Consider the following 24,775-nt stretch of genomic DNA (forward strand, 5'->3'; position numbering starts at 1 on the left):
ACTCAGTATCTCTTTATTCTTTCAATGTTATCGAATACTCCTAAAATCCTTGCTTTCAATAGTACTACTTAATAATTATCTCTCTTTTGTCAGTGTCCCCAGGGGCCCCTGACCTCTGGAGGGCCGGGTCTATATCTTTTTATCTTCTTCATAAAACTAGCTCAGTGCCTAGCACATGTGAGGTGCTCATCAAGGCTCATTAAACTGATGAGCAGATACACCATAGTCTCCTTTGGCATTTTTGTACGGCAACACATGAATTGTTTTCAAATTTTCAAGATTGTCATTCATGCTATTGTCAACATATGGTATTTAGAACATTTGGATTTTCCATCACCCCTTCTTTCCTTTCATCTATGTTGGCCTTATTCATGCAACAAACTTTGGCCATCCAGTTCACACGAAAAGCAGTAGAGCAAAAACTCAGAACACGTTACCTATTTCATTGGCCCTGTAGCTTACAGGCAGGGGTTCGGTTTGGATAAACAAACCAAGCAAGTAACACTAAACTTACCATTCTTATTGGAAATTTCCATTAAGGTTATTCCATGCTAAGCAGCACTCCAAGGTTTCCTGGAGAGGACACATTTTAATTCCTTCCACTGGTGACAGACTTGAGCATGTCCAATTTATTTACCTGCTGACGTCACCTAGTTTTCAAACAGCTTTTAAACGCTATGCCAATGAATAAACTCTAATTCAATACTAGTAGGAGATTCAATTTATTTTTCACCTCTAATGTACCAGATACTTCACAGATGTCATTAGTCACATACAATTGTCATAGTACAATTCTCTGAGGTGGTTACTACTATCATCCCCATTGATGAAATGAAGAAATGGGGATTCAGAGAGGTTAAGTAATTTGCCAAGGATTACACAGAAGAATAGAGAATAAAATATAATTTCATGTCATAGAACAGAATTATTTTTTTACTAATAATTAAATATTAACTGCTAGAACTGGTTCTATGTATAGGTGGAAAAGTCACCTGCTTGAATGGTATAACCTGAGTGATGTTAAAATATTGCCCTGACCCCAAAACTTTACCTATCACTTTATCCTGCCATGGGGCCCAACAATGCAATTATAAATTTGTTTTTTGAATTACAGCATTGCCTGAAAACACCCTAGTGAAAAAAAAAAAAAAGACTCCCCTAGTTGGGGTGGTATATTAAGACATTTGCACCCATTGACATATCAACTCAAGTTAGGCTGTCAAATTAGATAACCCTGTGGTTCTTAACTCTGGCTGCACATTATTCTTTCTGGAGAGCTTTAAAAATTGCTGCTGCTGAGATCTCACCCATACCCCCTGAGATTTTGATTCAGTTGAGGTGAGCTAAGGTCCAGACAGGTTTGAGAATCCCTGAGCTAACTAGCCATTTTATAAGACACTGAAAAAAAATGAGATGTAGAACAAGTAAGGTTTGTAGAGAATGTCTACTATGATCCCAAGTGAGAGGGGAACTGGTAAGCTCAATAAGTAAGTAGAAAATACTTAACAACAACAAAAACAGGGGTCAGAAGACACTGAAGATAAATTTTCTCTCTATGTATTTGCCTTAGACCAACCTGCTTGGTTTGAGCTCTATCTTGGAATTCTCAGTACTTTAATCTAGCTTCTACCTAATTATTTATAATTTCTTTGAAGACAAGTGGGGTCTTGGGCCCCATCCTCAGTACAAGGTTCCAAGCCCGGGATCGTTATGAAGTGGGAAGAGTACTGGCCAGAGATGAAATTGAGACCAAGCCAAGCAATTCGTTCTATTCAGGTCTCACTATGAGAGGGCAATCAGAGAAACAGAAATTTGGCATGAAGGAACAAGATGGGAACTGCAGAGTCCAGAACAGAGGGGAGGGGGGGTTTGAACAGAGAACAGGGGGAATAGCCTGGAAAGTTTTTCTCAAGCACTGGCAGATGGGCAAGGAGGGCTTCTAGAGATACTTGTGTTATGACCTCTGGTTGAAAGGGAGCCACTGAGGCCACTGAGCCAGGTAGACAATTCTCCCATTCTCTCAGGAAATTCAGCCTCACATATGAACAAAGAATGATTCCCTTTGGGTATTTTTAAAAGAGGAAGCAACCAGGGCGCCTTGGTGGCTCAGTCAGTTAAGCGTCTGACTCTTGATTTCAGATCAGGTCATGATCTCACATGTGACATTGAGCCCTGCATTGAACCCTGTGTCAGACTGTGTGCTGACAGCGCGAAGCCTGCTTGGGATTCTCTCTCTCCCTCTCCCTCCACCCCCTTCTCTCTCACTCACTCTTTTCCCCTCCCCCCCACTCTCATTTATGCTCGTACTCTCTCTCAAAATAATTAAACTTTAAAAAAATTTTTTAAAAACAGATGAAGCAACGAATCCCACTATAGTAGCATTGTTAGATGTAATTGATTTATTAATTGCCTATTTTTTCTTAGATTGTCTCCAAATCGCTTTATTATCTTACTTCATCCCCACAATAACTCCATAACATAGTTACCATTATTATTTTCTGGGTTGGATACGGTCAATCAGTACTCAACATCAATTCCCATCTTCTTTGAGGTACCATCCTGTTTTTAAGAGGCTAGAAAACTAACAGGGCATTTCCAGACGCCCTTCCAGCTACGGTTCTACAGGTGAGAGAGATTTCACAAAGTAGATTCACTCAAGCAAGATTTGGAAGGCAGGAACGAAGTGAGAGGCAATTCCCTGCTATGTTTGCTGTTTTCAAACGGCAGGAAAAAGTATAGAGATACTAATGTCTGATCTCCAGTTTCCAGAGACAGTTGTAGTGGTAGTGCTTTTCGTGGTCCGGTGTTCAGACTGGACATTGCAGGACATTGGAGACTTTTCTGATCTCTGGATAGCAGCCAAGATGGTGTGGTCCAGACTGCACTTGTTCCAGTGGTGAGCTGCCAATTACTCACTGCCCTGATTGTGATAAAGACCATAGCTCCCAGAATATTCCAGGAGCTATTCCTACATATTCAACTACAGCCCAAGCCTTCAGCCCTCACAAGAATTTTGTAAGTACTTAACTCCCAGTATCAAATCCCTGTGCTTCAAAATTGCTAGGGTGATTTTAGTTTGTACTAAAACTTTTTTAATGGATAAGGAAATTGAATGGATAAGAAAATTACACTCTCTTAATAGAATATAAATAGATGCCCAAGATTGCACAGCTAGTAGAAAATAGATCCAGAATTGTACACTTCATTAGACAAAAAATGCTCCAGAATTTAGAATAAGAGCGAGGGAATTCACAAGCTATATTTCTAATAGATCTGACAAAGCAAAGCACTGCAAAGCCAAGTTCACATATACTCTCTTCCCACTTTTAAACCTATGAGTTGCACTTGTGATTGCGGTAAGTGCTTAACTTAATTGGTTTGCATCCATGCCGGGACCTCTGGGATGCCACTTACATAACTCATCCACAGGAATCTGTCTTGCCAATAAGTACTTGCAGAGGCCCTCACTCAATAGCCACATTAAACACAGAGCTCTGTTCTCTGTAACTAGCTACATGCCTACCCCCAATTCTTGGGGGTCAAAGGAAGTAAGGGCAAAGCAATAAGAGTAGTTGACACATATTGAGCACTTACCATGAGCCAGGCATTGTGCTGCTACATGACATTACCACCCTGGGAGGTAAGCATGATTATTATCTGGGTGTTAAAGGGCAGGAAACCGAGATAATGTCACCTGCCCGAGGTTTTAAAGGGCTCGAAACTGAGGCACACCGAGATGATGTCACCTGCCTGAGGTTTTACAGGGCAAGAAACTGAGGCACACCGAGATGACGCCACCTGCCTGAGGTCTTAAAGGGCAGGAAACTGAGACACACAGAGACGATGTCATCTGCCTGAGGTTATGTAGCCAGGGAGCGGCAGAGCCTAAAGACCAGCCCAAGTGCTCTCTTATTTCTAACGCTATTCTGCCTTCTAGTCATGCTCAGAATGCTTTAATTTTAGGTACCACAGCAAACTGCATGAAACCCTCTCTGTACTAGGGAGGCCAGATCTGAATACAGCCACCCCCACACTTGGGAATTAATTCCTTCCTTTGGGATCAGTCCTCTTGCGCCTTGGCTCATCCCATCCCTGCTCTCTCAGGGCGCAGCCTCTTCCAGGTCTTTCCAGCAGCTCCAAATGAGCCAGACCAGGCGTGACCGACCTCACTGTGATTGCTCGGAGGACTACATTTGTTTGCTCCTCCGTTCATCTTTCTGTCAGTATGTCAGTGGCCACGTATGCAATGGCTCCCCTTTCCACGGACATACATGGCACAGATGTGTCTGGTTAGGGTGCAAGTGTGTGGGCACAGGGAAAGAAATCAAAGAGAGTACTAGAAGATGGTCAGACCTTACCCTCCGCAGTCTCATGAAAGTTTAAAATCAGAGTAAACACGAGGCTCTCTAATTAGACAGTCCTCTCTCTCCTGACCAGCATTTCCACCCGACGCTCACTTCTCCTAGAAATAGATCGTCACGAAGGCGAACATCTTTTTAAAATTCTGTGCTACAGAGAGCCAGACTAAGATGGTTCTGTCGAAATTACAAAACACTATACTTTCAAATAGCTGCTGAATTATTTAGTGACTTTACACTGTCCAAATGCTAGGCTCTTTGGGTAGACGATGTCTTGGTTTTCCTCCTATCTCTTTTGTTATGACATTCAGTAAATGGAGAGATATTGCTCTTCTTAATAATTTATAAAATAATAATCCACATTAAGGATCAAGCTCCTCTGATAGATTTGGGGTTTCAAATCGGGTAGTCAAAAGAATGAGAAGCTCAAAATTCTCTTTTAGTGAAGTGTTTGGTCCTGGCACGCTCAAGCTTAACTTTTCAGTATTTGCTTCACTCTCCTGTCAGCTTTTCCCCCTTCCTACAACTTTTACTTCCCCTTATTGTGATGGCTTGGTCTATAAACTGTACTTGCTATCACTGCTTCTTCAGATCTATCTGCCAGGGACTTAGAGTGGAATATGTCCTCTTGGCAGCAGAAAGCAGGACTGTGTGTTTTTGTCATGCACCTCCCATTTCAAAGCTTACCATTTACTTTGGCAAAATCATTTTTTTCCTAACCTGTTCCTAAAGAAAGGACAGAAGGGAGGGAGAAAGAAGGAGGGAAGGAAGGAAGGAAGGAAGGAAGGAAGGAAGGAAGGAAGAAGGGAGGGAGGGAAGAAGGGAGAGAGGGAAGAAGGAAGGAAAGAAGGAAGGAAGGAAGGAGGGAGGGAGGGAGGGAAGGAAGGAGAGAGGGAGGAAAGAAGGAAGGAAGGAAGGAAATAAGAAAGGAAGGAAGAAGGGAGGGAGGGAGGGAGGAAGGAGAGAGGGAGGAAGGAAGGAAGGAAGGAAGGAAGGAAGGAAGGAAGGGGAAAGGAAGGGAGGGGGAAGGGAGGAAGAGAGGAAAGGAAGGAGGGAGAGAGGGAAGAAGGAAGGAAGGAAGGAAATAAGAAAGGAAGGAAGAAGGGAGGGAGGGAGGGAAGGAAGGAGAGAGGGAGGAAGGAAGGAAGGAAGGAAGGAAGGAAGAAGGGAGGGAGGGAGGGAAGGAGAGAGGGAGGAAGGAAGGAAGGAAGGAAGGAAGGGGAAAGGAAGGGAGGGGGGAAGGGAGGGAAACATTTAAGATGGGGATGGGCTTGTGTGTGTATTCTCTTCTCTCTGGGGCACACACACATTCCCTCACCTCTGTCTGCAATTCACTGCAAGGTCCATGTGCATTCTGCGACAGCTATAGAATTTACTAATATGAACAAGTGCCCACTTTTCTAGAATCAGAGAATTCTAATAAACTCTGAGAGTTCCTCAAGAGCAGGAATCCTGCTGTTTTTTCTCATTGTTTCCCCCAACAGAGTTTGGTGTGGTATCTTACATGTCCACCCAGTAAATATTAACTGTGAGCTTACAGTTCTCACTGAGGAAACGCAGATGAGTAAGACCTGAGTATAAGTACACAAACAAATATGACATGTGTGGTAAGGGCCCTAAAAATGGTGAGTGGCATGGGAGGATAGAGGAAGAGGCCTGAGTGCACCTAGGGAGGACGGGAAAGTGGCACAAAAGTGGCATCAAGCAAGGACTTGAAGGATAATGGCATTCTGCCAGGCAGAAAGGTGGCAGGCGAGAGTCATGGCAGGTGGGAGACGAGATGACATGATGGGAAACACTGATACTTCTGAATGTTGGGGGCAGAGCATCCATGCGGCAACTGAGCACATGGAGCCGTGGTTGAAAATATATGTAGAGGAGCTTGTGTGGGATGCTGAGGATGCCCCGGGGGTGTGGGCCAGAGCGGGGGTAAGAGGCTCATACTACTGCTGGGTACATTCAAGGCACAACCTTTCTGGAGAGAAAACTGCCAATATCTATCAAAAGGAAAAATGCACATCCCCTCTGACCCATCAATTACACATCTAGTAATTTATCGTAGAGATGTCTTGTGAAATTACATATGTATGAGGTTGCTCATCACAGCATTGCTTGTAAAAGCAAAAGTCTGGGGGGCAAGGTGCAGCGCTTGGGTGGCTCAGTCGGTTGAGCATCCGACTTCAGTTCAGGTCATGATCTCATAGCTCCCCAGGGTTCATGGGTTCAAGCCCTGCATTGGATTCTATGCTGACAGCTCAGAGCCTGGAGCCTGCTTCAGATTCTGTGTCTCCCTCTCCCACTAATGCTCTGTCTCTCTCTCTCAAAAATAAATAAACATTAAAAAAAAAGTCTGGGGGGGAAAACCCAATTGCACCAACAGGGATTGGTTAAGTAAACTATGGTATATCCCTAGAATGGAATACAATCGGCAGCAGTTTGAAAAAAGCAAACTCCTTATCTACTCACAGGGAATAAGCACTAGGATATATTAAGTATAATTTAAAAAGTATAGAACTGTATGCATACATCATCTGCCACCATCTTGAGAAAAAAGAACACATGAAAATACATATGCTTAAATACATATTTATGCACACATATACACAAGCAAACACATATGCTTATAATTAATAAAACTTCTCAGGAAAGGTATACAAGACATTGATACTAGTGCTGCGTGGGTGGGAGGAGAAGTGGAAGGAGGAATTGTCACCTCTTCAATTTTGAACCACGCGAACGTACCACCTCGTCAAATAAATTGAATACCAGGAAAACTAACAACAACGTCAAGAAAAAGGAGTGACACTAACCAACATACCTTTGAGAAAGATGACAACTGTGAGGAGCAACAACCAAAGAGCTAAGAGGCCAGAGGCAGGAGGACTAATTAGGAGCTACTGCACACATCCAGTCATGAGGCTGTGAAGCCCTGAAGTCAGAGGAAGCGAGCATGAGGCACAGATTTCAGGTATCATTGGAGGGTGACTTAACCTGCCTTATTCTAAGCACTTACTATATGCCAGGCATTATACACATCAAGTAGTTTATTCCCTCCTATCGGCTTTAGAGATTTTGCTAGCTCCATTTTACAGATGAGGAAACTGAAGCTCAAGAGGTTAAGTGACTTGCCAAGAATCATACAAATAGAGCAGATGGTAGAACCAGGATTCAAAGCCCTGCCCCCACGCCATTCTGGGGGCTTTGTAGCACCACAGTGAGTGGCCAGATCTGGGGGCAACTTGCTGTGAATAGAAAAAGGGAGGCATCTCAAAGGATGGCCACCTTTTGGCATCTCTAAAAGATTTCTGGAGCCCCTGTGGCCAAGGACAACTCAGGAAAAGAACTAGGCATGTATGCTCATCTGTGGGCTGGAAATCAGGGTGATCCTTGAGGGGCAGATGGTCCCAATGTCCTGAGACTGACTCTGGACTTTGAGAGAAGCCCAGACCTCATGAGGACCCACTGAAGCCAGAGGCTCCATGACACACAACACTCCTGGTGCCCTCCGCGGGGACTCAGCTTAAGGCTCCTGGGGCCTGCTAGGGCAAGATATGCCCATCCCTCTCCAGCAGGAAGTGCTAGGAAGGGGTTCCCCGGGGGGCCATTTAGCTGGAACAGCCTCCATATTTTCCTCTCCCATCTCCCTGAGGTATCAAGTGTGTGACTATTGATTTCCTCCCTGCATTTGTTTTTGTTATCCATTATTTATGGGATCATTTTTCCATCCTCCGTGCATGAAGGCAAATTTTGTGTAAAAATCAATTGAGTGAGTGCCGCCGATGGCTTGTTGCATTTTCTTGGCTTTCATCTCTGAGGCACCAGTCCTGGGAGATGCAGAGTGAGATATCAGGGAGCACACCAGACTGGGAAAGAGAGCCGGAGGACGGTGCAGGGTTCAGAAACCCGCTTTGAGAGACCTAGCCCCTCAGTTGCTTTGGGTCTTTGGAACAATACACTCTGTTGAGCTCACCTGGACGTCTTAGGTAGGGATTAAAGTCTTCCTGACCTGACCTGATCTCTAGTCCCCTTGCCCATTCACTGGGTTGAAGACAAGAAAGGGGTAGAGTCCCAGCTGCAGAACATCTTCCATTTCACACAGATTTATTTCCATGTAGAAACCCACAGGACTCTCCAGGAAGAAGGCTTGGGGGGCCCCCAGCCTCTACTGGCTTAACCTGAAGATTCCAGGAAAGTCACCCTGAAGGACTGAACATGGAGGAGTGGGAGTAAGGGCAGGGCTGACATTTAAAAAGCATCCATTCTATGTCAGGCTGAGCACTTCACATATATTCTCATTTGAGCTTCAGCGTATGTTGTAAAGTGAGTAGGGCATAAAGGAAGGAGCAGGAGATTTGATGTCACAAAGTCCTAAAGTCCCTACTTGGCCCCTTCCTAGCTGTGTGCTTTTAGGGAAGATATTTAACCCCTCTGTGCTACAGTTTTCACACTTGTAAAATGGGGATGACAGATGGCTAACTGACACGTGAAAAAATGCTCAACTTCACTCATCATCAGGGAAATACAAATCAAAACCACCATGAAATACCACCTTACACCTGTCAGAATGGCTAAGATTAACAACTCAGGCAACAACAGTTGTTGGCATGGAAGCAGAGAAAGAGGATCTCTTTTACACTGCTGGTGGGAATGCAAACTGGTGCAGTCACTCTGGAAAACAGTATGGAGGTTCCTCAAAAAACTAAAAATAGAACTACCCTACAACCCAGCAATTGCACTACTAGGCATTTATCCAAGGGATACAGGTGTGCTGTTTCGAAGGGACACATGCACCCCCATGTTTATAGCAGCACTATCAACAATAGCCAAAGTATGGAAAGAGCCCATATGTCCATCGATGGATGAATGGATAAAGAAGATATGGTATAGATATACAATGGAGTATTACTCGGCAATCAAAAAGAAGGAAATTTTGCCATTTGCAACTATGTGGATGGACCTGGAGGGTATTATGCTAAGTGAAATTAGAGAAAGACAAAAATTGTATGGCTTCACTCATATGAAGACTTTAAGAGACAAACAAATGAACATAAGGGAAGGGAAACAAAAATAATATAAAAACAGGGAGGGGGACAAAACAGAAGAGACTCATAAATATGGAAAACAAACTGAGGGTTACAGGAGGGATTGTGGGAGGGGGGATGGGCTAAAGGGGTAAGGCGCACTAAGGGATCTACTCCTGAAATCATTGTTGCACTATATGCTAACTAATTTGGATGTAAATTTTTAAAAAAATTTAAATTAAATTAAAATTTAAAAAAATGGGGATGAGAGTGCTTATCTCAAAGCAGATCCTACATTTAAAAGAAGGTGACTGGTTCATGGTAAGAAATCAATCAATAAAAATGTCTTCAGGTTAAGTCTTATTCCCACATTTTACCCCAAGTAACTTGATACATCAAACCGTAGCAGTTACTGTCAGTCATACTCTTCGGTCTCCATGAGGGCAGGCACCTCACCTGTCTTTACCCAGAGCCCAGTAGGGTACCTGGCTGGCACATCGTGGATGCTCAATAAATGTTAGTTGCTAGTACCATCACTCTCGTTTTTCAGACAGGGGCCGAAGGGCCAAGTCATGGGACCCGCCCAAGTCAAGTTCAAGTTAATGGTTGGCAAAACAAGAAACAGGCAAGGTGTCTCCTGCAATGCCGCTTCCTCTATCCAGCCCACTGCCTGTTGTTGCTTTTTTTTTTAAATATTTATTTACTTTGGTGAGAGCACAAACAGGGGAGGGGCAAAGAGAGGGTAACAGAGGATCTGAAGGGGGCTGACAGGCTGACAGCAGTGAGCCTGAGGTGGGGCTCGAACTCATGAACCATGAGATCATGACCTGAGCCCAAGTCAGAGGCTCAATCAACTGAGCCACCCAGGTGCCCCTGGCTGCCTGTTTTTATAAACAAAGGTGTCTAAGAACACAGCCATGCCCATTTGTTTATGTATTATCTACGGCTGCCACTGCCCTATAATGGCAGAGTTAAATAGGGGCAACAGAGACAGTATGACCACAAAACCTAAATTATTTACTTTCTGACCCATCGAGAAAAACTACGCCACATCATTTCCAAACTAGGTTCTAAGGAACACTAGCATCCCTTAAAACATGGAGGCCCGTGAGAAAAAAAAAAAAAAAAAATGGACAGCCGACATTCCCTGGTCAATTATGTGTGAGAAATGCTACATTCTGGACTTCTGTCTTGGAGATTCACGTTCATTCCAACTTATAATAGACTCTGAAAAGTTCTGCAGCTCAGCAGCAATAACAATAACAACAAAACTCTTTGAAAATTGCCCAAACTTATTTAACTTGTCCATGGGATACTTCTGACGGTGACACGATGTGAGTGACCAGCGGTGTGTAGTCCACAATTCAGTAAATATCTATAAATCTCATTGATTGCCAAATTTCAGTCATTTGTATGACCTTTATAACTGCCATATATACTTTGTAAATGCTATTTATTAGATATGTTTACTAAAAATGACTCGTAAACATTTTTCTTAAATTCGCTCTCTTTTTAAGCTCCGTCTCAGTCAGGTAACAGTAGCCATGAAATCATGGGCTGAATGTGTGTGTGTGTGTGTGTGTGTGTGTGTGTGTGTGTGTAGGGGGTGGGTGTAGCTACAAAGACATGGTTTCTGTCTTAATTATTCACATGCAACCCATGAAGGAAGACATAATGCATGGTGGGATATAATGATCCAACTGGCACTGCCCCGTTCAGTAGCCAGGAGTCCTTTTGGATTTAAATTAAATGAAGAATTCACTTCTTCGGTTGCATTAGCCTCATTTCAAGTGCTTAGCAGCCACGTGTGACTACTGCCTACCGTATTGGACAGTGCAGATATAGAAAACATTTTCATAATTATAAAAAGTTTTATTGGACAGCATTGGACATTTCTAAAATATCTTAAAAGTACTCAGCAGTGTTGCCTACCCAACCCTCATTTCCCCCCAGTTTTGTACAACTTTTTAATCAAACTCTGAGAAGTATAGCTATTGGAGCCTAAGCCAACACTGTCTCTTCATCTTATCTCTTCACCAGAATCTTCCCTTCCTTCCCCATATACTCTGCCTCCCTCTCTCTCTCTCCCTCTCTCTCTCTCTCTCATATGCACTCCAATGCCACCAATTTCCACCCTTTTATACAGGAAGGACTCACAGCCGCCCTGTGAGATCCAAAACCCAATCTCTTGGGCCCTTCTCTTGGGCAACACTGACATGGAAGCATCCTCATTCTGGGCCATGGGCTCCAAGAATGCAGAAGAAGACTGGAGCAAATGAGGTATCACAAATCGGTGGTCTGTAAGTTCAGTCTGGCCTACGTGTGTGTGTGTAGTTTAGCCTACTTGGTTGTTGTTGTTGTTGCTTTAACTTTTATTTTAAGGAAGGAAAGGCAAATAGGTATCACATGGTAGAAATTTAGATTTCCAGGGTCTCTTGAAAAAAAATCACAAGATTTGCTTACCTTGGTTTCATCTCCCCACACAGCAGTCACGGATTGATGCTGGGTAACTTCTGCCTCTTTTAGGGCGGCGACAGACCCTCTGCTTCCCCGCAATTCTGCAACCACTCTGCCACCGACATGCGGCTCACTGTTCTCATCTACTTGCCCTTCTGGGATTTGGATCTGTTGGTCTGCAAGGATCGTCTCAAAGGTTTCATCACTTACTTTCCACCTGTAATTTCAAACACGTGAGCGCTCTCTCCTCAGGCCTGCTGCATGGTTCTTGGGCCCCAGACAAGAAAGATGTGGCACAATGAATAGGAATGAACTGGTCTGCAAGGGCTGTTCAGTCCCAGCGACTGAACCTTCATCTATTAGCAGGGCTGGAAAGTTTGGGCTGGTCGGCTATTTCCCAAATTTGAGGACCTTTAAGCTTATGCCACTTTCTTCACAATGTAACATAAACTTGGCCTCTGGAGAGACAATACTGAGATTTTTGAGGACAGATCACTTTGAGAATTTGATAAAACCTATAGACTTAATAATGGTGGGAATATACATAGAAAGACACTTAATTTTGCATAAAGTTTCAGGGGGGTTATACAAAGACGCCCTTCAAAGTACATCCATGACTCTTCCAGGAATTCCTCAGGCCTTCGTTCAGAATCCCCTGGAGACTTCCAGTTAGAGTAGGAGACCGAACACATACATCAGCTCCCTTTCTCCCAGAACCTAATTGTAAAATGATAATTAAAGGATATTTAAAGCCTAAGCCTACAGGGACAAAGAGAATTAAAAAAAAAAAGACAATTACCAAAAAATGTTTTTTGGAAACTGGACAGCAAGTAAGAGGTAAATGATAGTAGACACACGAAAGCTGAATCCTAAGTCAGCAGGGGGGAATGCTGAGAAGCAACCCCAAAGGCATAGCAAATTCCTGAGACTTGCAAAGTGACAGTACCTCTTATCTCTGGAGGTTGGAGTTAAGAGGTGGCTGCAAACAGGTGACTTGGCCGAGAGCGTGTTTACAAAGCGGTTAGACCTTCAGATGAGGACTCAGACCTACCTCAACCACTTGGTGCAGGTGGGCAACTGTCTGACCCAAACTTGGCAGAACGCTGGCAGTTTATTCACTAGAAAAGTGTACGTGGGGTTTTTGGGGACACCGACCACAGTTAAGGGTGGGAAACTACATTGAAAACAGAGGAATTATATACAATTTTACATTCTAAATGTTGAAAATCACATTCCTTTTCTGTCACTCGGAACCATGAATGTGAACAGCCAGACATACATGCTTAAAACAGGAAACAGAGATTTTTCTCTGGGAATTAACCAATCCAAAGAGGAAAAGCAAAAAAAGTAGCATTAGAGAATCTTCAAGGAAGCCGCCCCTTCAATTTAGCCACCTTGCTAAATTATTTGAACTTTGAAATTATGGACACATACAGCTTTTTTTTTAAGTTTACTTATTTATTTTGAGACACAGTGAGCAAGCAAGGGAGGGGCAGAGAGAGAGAGAGAGGGAGACGGAGAATCCCAACCAGGCTCCACACTGTCAGCGCAGAGCCCAGTGCAGGGCTGGATCCCATGAACCATGACAACAGCACTGCGCCAAAGTCAAGAGTCTGATGCTCAACCAACTGAGCCACACAGGTGCCCCACATACAACTTTCATTTTAAAAAGAAGTTTGAAAGAAAAGGAATCTTGCTCTGATTCCTGGGAGTAACACAAGCATTACCTAATTTCTAACCAACCTAGTTTCTGACTATCCTAGAATGTAATCAGTGTTGCCTTGTTGCCATCAAACCTCTCCTCTCTCAGAAAAAAAAAAAAAAAAAAAAAAAAAAAGCAGCTCTTCTTATGCTCCCCCCACCCTGTGTAATCATTTTAACTGGGCTTAAACTCTGAAGAGTCCAGCTGCATAGAAATCGGTAGTTGGTCTGTTCTGGAGAAGATGTGTCCATCTCAGTGCATCACGGACATAGAGGAAGGCTATATGAAATGTGAATCCATGCAATCAGTGGCCCAGAGGGAGACAAAGGAAGCGGCTCCAACAGTGTAGTGGCCAACTGTGATTGCCAGGAACACACACCATCCTCTCCAGCCGATTGTTACTTCCTCTTGTCATTTTTTGAAAAAAAAAAAAAATCATGGTTGAGTTCCATAACTTGGTGCCAACTGATGTTAAGTCACTAGGCTTTGGGGGTTATTGTTTATCTCTTCCTTTCAATTTCTGTGACTTTTCTCTCCAGACAGGGGTGAGAAAGGAGGAGAATTCATATATTATATACTATGTGAACAGAGATACTCAGAAAGGTTGGGACCGGCTCCCAAACACTACAGACAGGTAAAGGTCGGGTTAACTTGGTTAAAACTTAACGGTTTGGTCCAGAGTCCCAGGAATGAGATATCGCTAGTCTCCAATGTGCGTGTAAGCTCCATGAGCACAGGGAGAGAGTCCCAAGTTCCCTGCTCAGTCCCCGGCACCTTAAGCAGGACCTGTCACATAGTGATAACATAACACATATCTGTTCAATGAATCCATTATATTTCTAGACCTCAGCTATTTCTCATGAAGCCAGGCATACACACAGAAATTAGAAGACACTCTACTTTTCTTCAGTTTTTTGGTCAAACTGTGCTAGGGAATGAAAAAAAAAAGTCACAGTTCAGGGTATTCATAATTAGTCTTATAATTGTATTTATTTTATGTTGGGTCAAAGGAAGATCTTGAGAAGCTTTAAACACTTAATGCTTTGCTACCCTTTCCCTGTATGAAGTTAAAATCACTACCTCAGGAAGTCTAACACAATTCTGAACTTGACTGTAAGGATGTTTTTTTTAAAATATCAAAAGTTGAAGTCTTCCAAAACATTCTTTCTTCTTTTGGTATGTCTTCCCTTCACATGTTCTTTTAAAATTTTTAAATGTTTACTTATTTTTGAGAGAGAGGGAGAGACAGAGACAGAACATGAGAGGTGGAGGGGCAGAGAGAGAAGGAGACACAGAATCCAAAGCAGGCTCCAGGCTCTAAGCTGTCAGCACAGAGCCTGACATAGGGCTCAGACTCACAGAGTGCAAGATCATGAACTGAGCCAAAGTCAGAGGCTTAGGTGACTGAGCCACCCAGGCGCCCCTTCCCTTCATATGTTTAGTCTGCCTTTTGGCAATTGAGCCCTGGCTTGGGGCATAGTTAGCCTCGTAGCCTGCTGCCTCTGGAACACTCAAGGGTCCAAATGATAAACTTAAAAACAGTAACCAGTCCTCCCAAGCACTTTGACACTGTGATAGGGAAAAGAAAAGGAGACAGGGAAAGAACTGAAGGAACAAAAGAAGCTTTTTTTTTTTTTTTTTTTTTAGAAGGAAAATACGTAGGGCACCTGGGTGGCTCACTCAGTTAAGCATACAACTCTAGACTTCAGCTCAGGTCATGATCTCATGGTTCATGAGTTCAAGCCCCTTATCAGGCTCCATGCTGGCAGTGTGAAGCCTACTTGGGATTCTCTCTCTTTTTCTCTCTCTCTCTGCCTCTCCCCAGCTTGCTCTCTCTCTCTCTGTCTCTCTCTCCTTCTCTCTCTCTGTCTCAAAGCAAATTTAAAAAAAAAGAAGGAAAAGATGAGAGAGAAGATAAAGTGATGGCAGTGGAAAAAGGCACTCCAGGCCCCCAATCTAGTCCCTACTCTACAACAATATTTTTCAGTGACAGCTCCCATTTTCCTCAAAGACTCAATAACCTGAGTTCTTCTTTTTTTTAAGTTGATTTATTTATTTTGAGAGAGAGAGCACACATGAAGAAGGGGCAGAGAGACAGATTACAAAAAGAGAATCCCAAGCCAAGCTTCAACTCACAAACCATGAGATCATGAGATCATGACCTGAGCTGAAATCAAAAGTCGAATGCTTAACCAACTGAGTTACCCAGGCGCCCAGACCCTAAGTTCTTCTAATATGGTAAGTTGGTCAAGGAGCCAAATGTAATGTTTTTATTATTATTGGCTTCAAGTATATATTTTAGTATTCTAAAAGGCAAATTCAAGAATAAAAATATTAAGATAATATTTATTTTCCAAGCCTCTTTAAGGAAGTTGTACATTTTTTAGAGGAGATAGTCCTTTATATTTTTTCACAGGAGGTATCTAAGACTGAACAAACATCCAGAGCAACAGTAGCTCTCAGCTTGGAAGTGGACATGACCTCATTCAACCGAACAGCTGATGCTGAAACCCACCATCTACACCACTCCCCAGCATCACTCACTAACATCTCTGCTTGAATGCGCCACAGCAGGGACTCACAGCACAGCCCACTCCTTCGGCCATATTGACTACCAGAGCCCTCTTCTTGCAAGAAACTAAATTTTTCTTACCGTGATTTTCATATCTTACCTAATTACACCCCTTCGGGGCCCATAGAACAAGCTTCTTTCACATAAAAGTCCCTCAGATATCATCTCTAAAAATGTAAGTCCACAGGAGCAAGCATGGCATAGTGGGAAGAGTACAGCCCTAGAGGCAGACAACTCTGGATTGAACTCCTAGGTTCTATGATTTATAGTTGTATGACTTTGGACAAGTTGTTTTACCTTTCAGACACCTCATTTTTAAAATATGGGTTATGATATATGTACTTCACCTAGGTTTGTAGAACATCTTAGAGCAGTACTTTTAAGATAGGAACACTCTGTACCTTTAAATTTCCTGCTTTCCTCCCTTCACCTTTGGGGGAGGGGTATGGTTGGGAGGATAATAATAAAGAATAGCTCATTCATAGACTTAATTTCAAAATGTGTTAAATCTTCCTGTTCTAAAGTGATCATCGAAGCTGTCGCTTGTTTTACTGTTATTTTACTATATACCTACTGCTTTGCTTTTAGGTCTCGTTTTTGCCCTATAATAAAAGAGGTTGCACTAGAATTTACTGGCAATCTAAGCTACTTGTTCTTATGAACGACATGTAAATGTGCAGGGTGTGGTTGTACCACAGGTTCTGGTGCTGCCCCAACTTATTCCTTAAGTAAAGTAACATTGCGATGGTGGGGAGGGCAAAACAGTCACAGATGTGTTGTGAAATGGATGGTAAATTTTATACTGTCTGTAACGAAAAATGTATTGGAAGCAATTTTGTGATTAAGGCTATATACCCAAACTCCAGGGGTGGGGCACCTTGGCAGGGAGAAAAAGGTGTGTGAAACACCTTCCTGTATCTGTGTAAGTAGGCAGAGGCAGAGTCCCACGGAGAGGTTGTGAAAAATATAGATAGAAGAGCCCCCAGAAACACAACACGATGTTCTCCAGAGGATCTCCATAGAGATCCAGAGGATCTCTATGAACTCTCTTTGCTTCACATTCTAGGATTTCATGTGTCTAACATAGATAATATAAAGCATTTGAATAGATAATGTTAAAACTCTTCTCGTGATGGAAAAACCCTACTGTGACAGTCAAGAAATACAGACCCTCCCCCTGAATGACCTAATAGCACTAGAAATCATAGGGCCATCCTATCCAAAGCCATGACCAATATTACAATACCATCAGAGAAAAACTCAAGAACTAAAAACTACAGAAGGTAGGAATTAGGCGAAGGTTGTCAAAAGTTTCAAAGTTCCAGATATAAAATAAATAAGTATTGAGAACGTAATGTCCAACTTGATGACTATAGTTAACAAAACTATATTATATATTGAAAGTTGATTAGAGAGTAGACCTTAAAAGTTCTCACCATGAGGGAAAAAAATGGCAACTATGTAAAGTGATGGGTGCTAACTAATCTTACTACAGTGATCATTTTCAGTATCTACATGTAACAAATCACTTAGTTGCACACCTTAAGGTTATGCAATGTTATTTGTTAATTATCTCTCAATAAAACTGGGGCAAAACAAACTATAGGACAGGAGACACCTCATGAAGCTGGAGACAGAAGAGTGGAAGGTGGCCAATGCTCTAATCATTTTACCTGAACCATGTTACCAGTAAAACAGACCCTCAAAGGCTGAGTGAGCTCACAGCAGCAAGCATTGACCCAAGTCACGGGGGTGGGGAGAAAAAAATGAAGAGCTGAGAGCTGAGAACAGGAGGTCTAGTCAGCATTCTCTTATCTGTGGATTCCAGCCAGAGCTGGAATGGGCTTGGGGACCAGGTACTACCCTGCCCAGCCCATAACAACCCCTAGTCCTTCTACTATCTCCTGGGCTGGAGCTCCCCAGACCTGCTGTTGAACTGGCTTGACTGAGCCAGGACTCTTTAGTCTAACAAAATGTTTTCATTTCATCCTGCCTCCTACAACCCCCCCCCCCCAATCTGCCTTTAATTTTTAAACTTACAAACTGTTGGTGTTTTTATTTTTTCATTAGGAGGTGGGGTTGTGTTTCTGCCACACAGTTTTAGAAGCCTCAATGCTGGGAACCCAGCAGACATGACACTTGGTAGCCTCTCCTTCCAGTTCTACTTTGATTGTACAACTATCATTTTGAAAACAAATTAGAAAATTAAAATAAGCCAAAACAAATGTTAAATGTAAGACACGCCCACGCAAGGGACACCTGGGTGGCTCAGTCAGTTAAGCCTCCGACTTCGACTTCGGCTCAGGTCATGATCTCACAGTTCATGAGTTCGAGCCCCATGTCGGGCTCTGTGCTGACAGCTCAGAGCTTGGAGCCTGCTTCTGACTCTGTCTCTCTCTCTCTGTGTCCCTCCCCCGCTCACATTCTCTCTCTCTCTCTCTCTCAAAAATAAACATTAAAAAAAATTTTTTAATGTTAGACATGCCAATGTCTACACACATGGAAGCTCATATAACGTCACAACTTGAAGCTTCAGAAATTATCTGGCCAGACTCTCTCATTTCACCCGTAAGAAAAGAGGGGGTCAGAGCAGGGAAGTCCCCAGCTCAAAATCTCAATTCTACGTGTTGGCAAACTGATTTAAAAAAACAACAACACTAGATTTTGACCCCTAATGTGGTGCTTTTTTTTTTTCACTCCACTACATTGTCTCTTGGGAGACTGATTATTGATCTGAAAAATAATTTTGCTGAAGCCATTTGGAGTCTTTATTGACAATTGGCTCATACTCTAATTGACACTTTATTTTTACCTTCAGTAAAGTTCTTCCCAGTTTGCTAAGCTGGTTTCAGTGCCTATGGGTATTTGAGCATACACTCAAATGGTCATATGAAGAGGAGTCTTTAGATGACCTCCTCGAGGGGGTCTTAACCTGGAACTCATAAACTCATGGGGTGCTAGCAGATACATGGTTGATCTTCAAGAAGTTAGCAAAAATTTTGAGTGTACAGATGTACCTTTTTCTGACTTAAGGAAATAGACTTCCTCAGATTCTTAAAGGAGTCCATGAATCCTCTCCAGAATTGAACTATTATCTAATTCAATTCTCTACATTAGAGTTGGAGAAACTGAGGCACTGAAAAGTGAATAGAGTAGCCAAGATCACAAAGAACAGAGTAAGGCCTGGAACTCAGACCTTTCTGTGTACATTGCAGGTTCTTTTCCACTGCACCATGTGGCCTGTATGCTGACAGAGGTGACTCTGATTCTCCTAGTTAACTCTTTCAACCCATGCTTTTCACTACAAGAGGAATTTATTGAGAGAGTATGCAGGACTCAGTACAAATCAATCCCGCCCCCAGAACAATGTCTCCTGTATATCATCCATCAGTCAGGATCATCACCTTGAATTTCTGTCAGAGACAGAATTTATGCTTTGAGGTTTGCAATTCCCTCACATACAGGAGCTCAGCTGCAATTTCTCCAGTCTGGTGTTCAATTCCCAACCCTAGGCAGATTATTCAATGATGTCACCAAGGTCTTTCCCAGTTCCATCACTGCTGTGTCCACCAAAGAAAAATTCTTCTTGATGCAAAAATGAGCTCCGATTCCATAGAAATGCCAAAAATGACTACTGATTCCATTGTAATTACAGATAGGCTGCTTTAAATTCTATTTGGGAGGAGGCGTGGTAGAATGTAAACCAATCTATAAACACTCTTTATGTTTGCGAGTAGACAGTTTTTACACGTGATGGAGTCTGCATCTCCAAATTAATTTTTGGTCAAAAAAAATCAGAATTTTCAACTGCCCTTTCAGTTCATATTTTTTAAATATTGATTTTGTATATTTCCTAGGTTTCTTGGTATGAAAAGATTATTCAAGATTATTATCATTTCTAGTTCTCTGATATCATAGCAAGAAATTAATGCACCATGATCAAAAACGACAAGCCAAACTATGACGGCTAATAAAACGTCTCTAGAGTGTACACAAGAAATTGATAATGTTATCTGACTTCAACAAAGGAAATTGGGTAACTTGTGTCAAGGATGGGAGAAAGACTTTTCACTGCAAATCTTCTAGTTCTTTTGAATTGGAATTGTGTATTCTTTAATCAAAACATGAAGACATAAACTCTGAATTTTAAAAAGAGAAAAATAGTATCAAAATGATACTATTTAGGCACATAACTGGCTTCCAAAAGAAATCTCTAAACATGGCTGAGGTTGGGGATTGGTCAAATTGTCATACTGTGTTCAATTTTAAACTAAATGCATGAATTACTCTGACAAAACATAAAAATAATTTTAAAAAGAATCACCCCAACCTACTCATTGTACAGGTAAAGAAACTAAGGCCCTGAGGGTGGAAAAGATTAGTTTCTGGGGAGGGGGGGGGGGGGGGAGACAGAGCATAGATATATACTCAGGTTACTATGTCTCAGGCCAGACCTTTCCTTAACATGGACAGACTCTTGGAGTGGCTGGTGTCTAAATGCCTTCAGTTGTTGTTGTTGTTGTTGTTGTTGTTGTTGTTGTTGTTAGATTAAGACATTTTTAGAATATTTCAATAAAATTGACGTCTCCTTATTCTGATCCTCTGTGCTAATAATTGTACCCTTTTTTATTCATTCAATTACAAGCAAATTGACAGGAGACATTTATATGAGGCAGCTTAAACCCCAGCTAATGGAGTGCCTAATGACTAATTGATCAGATCCCAACCCAGAGAGCAGCCCTGAGTGGCCTAAAGGAATTTATGCAATTAGTTTAGGTTTGGTAGAAATTGAGTGCATATGAAAGTAAGCTTTTTATGGTCTTGATTTATGAGGGCTGGACATTAACTATATCTGCCAAGAGGTGAGCTGCCTAGCAAGGCCCCAGGCACTGGGAGGCTCTGCCACAGGAAGGAATGGTGAGGTTTTGGAGCTGGGCTGGTGTGTGTGTGTGTGTGTGTGTGTGTGTGCGCGCGCGCGCGCGCGCGCGCGCGCTCAGGATGAGTAAAGGGCCTGTGAGTAGAGGAAAAGGAGATATGGTAATGGAGGTGGGATTCGTCCAGAGACCTCTTGAAACTACCGTGATGCTCCCTCCCTAGATAATTCACAGTAAAAACAGTATCAATCCTAAAAATGTACAAAGAAGTCCAGCAAAATTTGATTATCCCAAAGTGAACACTAGGATTTTGTGTGTGTGTGAAATCCTAAAACTCAAACTCAGAGAAAGACAGTGCTGTTTCGGTACCAGTTTGCTTCCAGTGCCAGGCTGGGCAGTGCTGGGCTGAATGAAGAGGCAGAGAACCGACGTCTCACGGAGACAAGTCCTCCACGCGCTGGAGACAGAAAACAACGGGTGGGGAGGACTCCCCAGGAGGCGCCTGGGCCTGGCCGCCCTCCCGTCTCTTTGCAACGCCCCTCTCGCACGCCGGGGGGCTCCCCAGGCCGGAAAGCCGCGTAGAGGAAGCCCCCTCCGGAGGCGAGGGGAGGAGCGGGGCGAACCCTGACCCCGCCGGGGAGTCCTGGGAGCGGAGCGAGTGCGGAAGCGCCGTCGGGGGGTGGAGGGAAACCTGACCTGCTCGGAAAAGAGCGATCGAAGAGGCGAGGCTAAATCGTCTGCCGGGGTCCTCGCTGGCTCCTTCCGCCCGCCGGGACGGGGTTACCGCAGGAGGCTCCCGCAGCTCGGCGGAAGAGACGAAAGAGGGGAAAGGGGCTTTCTACTCGCCGAGAGGACGCAGCCAAGTCGCTCCCGCGCTTTGGGGTCAGGCTTTGGCGCCCGGCTTTGGCGCCCGCGAGGGTGAAGGGAAGCTAAGAGCGGGTTGCGGGGGAGACGGGCAAACACACGGACACCGATAGTGACCGAGACATGGGAGGCGGCGCAAAATCGCGAGGGAGAGACCCGCAGATGGAGCGCGAGTGGAGGTCTCCAAAACCCTGTGAGGCCGGCGGGCTTCGTCGGCTTATGCCACGGCCCCGCCTGCTCCCTCCGCACCTTCCGCCAAACCTGACGCGCCTGCTCCACCTCTAATCCAGGCGGCCGCCCCTTCCCTGCCCCCTGACGCGGCTGAGTCTCACTAGGGGACCAGTAAAGCTAAGAAGCAGGTGTTTGGCCAGATCTCTCCACCGAATTGCCATATAACGACTTGTCCCGGGCAGGTTACATAAACACTCTGTGCCTCCAAGTTCTCATCTGTAAAATGGGGTTTAAAATGGTACCTGCTTGTGTTGTTTAAGGATTAATGCGTTAATGCTCATTACGAGCTTGGAACACTACCTGACATACAGGAAGCCCTTAATACATGTTAGATATTATTATTCACTTTTCCAACAAACGTTAGTGAAGCGCGCACTCTCTGGGTGGCTCTGCGCAGGGTTCCAGGAGGCGGGTTATGGAGGTGGTACTTGCCCCAAAACTCATTTACTGTTAAATAAATAAACAGGGTGCTAACAGGGAATGATAAGCACTAAGAAAGAAATACAACAGGGTAGTAAGATAGGGTGACTGGGGAAAAGAACAAACTAAGGTAGAAGGAGCCTCCGCCCCAGTCTGGGCCTCAGTCTCTCCTTCGGTAAAAAAAGAGGGCGCCCTAAGGCTGACGCACTCTGACGCCTAACCCAGAGGTGGGAGCTGGGCCCGGGAGAACGAGTCAGAGACCCCACCACCCCCCGACCCCCGCCTCCTCTGCCTACTGGAGCCCGCCCCTTGGGAGGGAGGGCTGTGCTGAGTTTCCCAACAATCAAAAGGTTGATGCATGCCAGGATTCTGCAAAGGAGTTCAAGGATTCTGCTCCAGTTCAAGCAGCCGAAGTTGGGAGTTCAAGCAGCCGAAATTGGGGTCAAGTTTCTCAGTGGGAACTCGGATTCTCAGGGTGGACTCCAGGAGAGCGAATTACATCGTGCCTTCTGCGCCTGGGACACACCGTTTGCAAAGAGATTACTTCTACCCTTTCTGGTTTACCACTAACAACCACATCGGGAGCTGGTAGTCCCTGTTACTGCTCTCCTTGTATAGATGAACACTGTGGCGCAGCGAGGGAAAACGTTTATCCCGGCCGAGGCCAAGCCCCTATTTTGTCCCTGGAACGCCAACTCTCACTTGTCTAAGTTATGTTTGAAAAAGATTAAATATCCGTTAATGCCTATTATGTGTCGGGCCCTGGCCTTGTGTGATACTCATCACAGCAATCTGAAAGATAGCCTTTTTTCCTATTTTATGTATGAGGGCACTGGGGCTCAGGAAGTTAAAGGGCCTAAGAGATGGAGTAGGTGTCCCACCCCAAGTCCGTCCACCCCAGCGCCACAGTTGTTACCATCTCAGCAGGAAAGTAAAATAAACCAGGCTGAAGGGCCAAGAGAGTGTCAGGCACATTCAGCAGGGCAGAGGTCACCTCCTGATCCTCCTCCCTGAGTCCCCCTCTAGGTTCTGAGGGCCCATGTCACAGAGGACCCCTTCTGTACCCATGATAAACACAGAGTGAGGCAAGGCTTCTTCTAATTTAAGTAGGAAGGAAACTGGCCACCTTTGAATGGACTCTGGAGATGCAGATCACCACCTTGACCCTGACCTCACTCCCTTGTCTCTACCTGATGGTCTCTGTTTTCCCCTACAGTCCGCAGAATCTAGAAAGGATTGGGCTGGAAAGGATCCTTTCAGTTTACAAAACCAAAGCCTCATTCATTCATTCATTCATTCATCCATTCATTTGACAGATACCTATCGTCTGCCACTCTGGGCCAGATCCTGAGCTGGGCAGTGGGTATAAAACAGTGAATAAAACTGGTAAATATTAGGCACAGAGAAAGGAATCTCCTGGCCAGAGATCACACAGCCCAGACCCAGGAGCCCAGGATTTGCATGTTCTGCCCATCAAGGCTTCACCTATGTGGGCCTTTGTATGCATGGTTCATTCAGGGGTCACATCCTAATTCCAGACAGCCACGTGCCTAGAAACCTTTCCCTAGTCCACAGATGACTCTCAAAATCCCACCTTGAAAGGCCCAGTGCACCTTTCCATACAAACAGTCCTGAACGTTGGCCTTCCTTTCTCTTGGCCCAGTTTAAAGAAACTCCCAGCTGGGCAGGGACAGTGAATGTTGCAAATTGGCAGTATTTTGCAAAGGAAAATCTGCTCCGGAGTGTTTTTCAGTTACTCTTCAAAAATTATGTTTGTGGTTTTGCAGCCATGGAGAGAGGCTTCCAGGGGTGATGTGACTTGCCCAAGGTCACACAGTTAGGAAATGGCACACCAGGATGCAAACCAGGCCTATGTGAACCCCAAACCGGCTGGTACCTACCCACCCTCCACTCTTGAGAGGACTATGCCTCCGCCCCGGAGGAGGGGCAGAGGCGACTGCACAATTCCGGAGAAACCACAGCTCCCCGTTGCTTCCTGAGAGAGCCCAAGGAGAGAGGCAGCGGCGCCGACCCGGCGCACTCAGTGGGTGGGAGAGGGTGGGGCGCGTCGTGGACCGGGCCGCAGCTCCCGCTCCCGCCCGCAGGTGCAAATTGGTCGAAATACCGGTACGCTTGGACAGTCCCGGCGCCTGAAGCGGACCAGGCGCAGAGGTGAGCGTGCGACTCACAACCCAGCCAGTCCAGTAATAGCGCAGATCTTATTTTCTGGCTGCTCATTCCGCCCTCTCCAAAAAAAAAAAAAAAAAAAAAAAAAA

General features: G+C 44.2%; 1 long non-coding RNA gene across 1 annotated transcript in view; it reads right to left on the minus strand.

The window, feature by feature from the left end:
- The window catches only part of LOC121041551 (uncharacterized), a 64,594-nt gene that overhangs the window by 39,217 nt on the left and 602 nt on the right, over positions 1–24,775 (minus strand). The window contains exon 2 of the long non-coding RNA XR_005795784.1: positions 11,843–12,053. This is a non-coding gene — a long non-coding RNA (uncharacterized LOC121041551). The remainder of the gene's footprint in view (positions 1–11,842; positions 12,054–24,775) is intronic.

The sequence above is a fragment of the Herpailurus yagouaroundi genome, unplaced genomic scaffold (genome assembly GCF_014898765.1).
Source record: "Herpailurus yagouaroundi ecotype Mexico unplaced genomic scaffold, PumYag 29, whole genome shotgun sequence".
Lineage (NCBI taxonomy): Eukaryota > Metazoa > Chordata > Mammalia > Carnivora > Felidae > Herpailurus > Herpailurus yagouaroundi.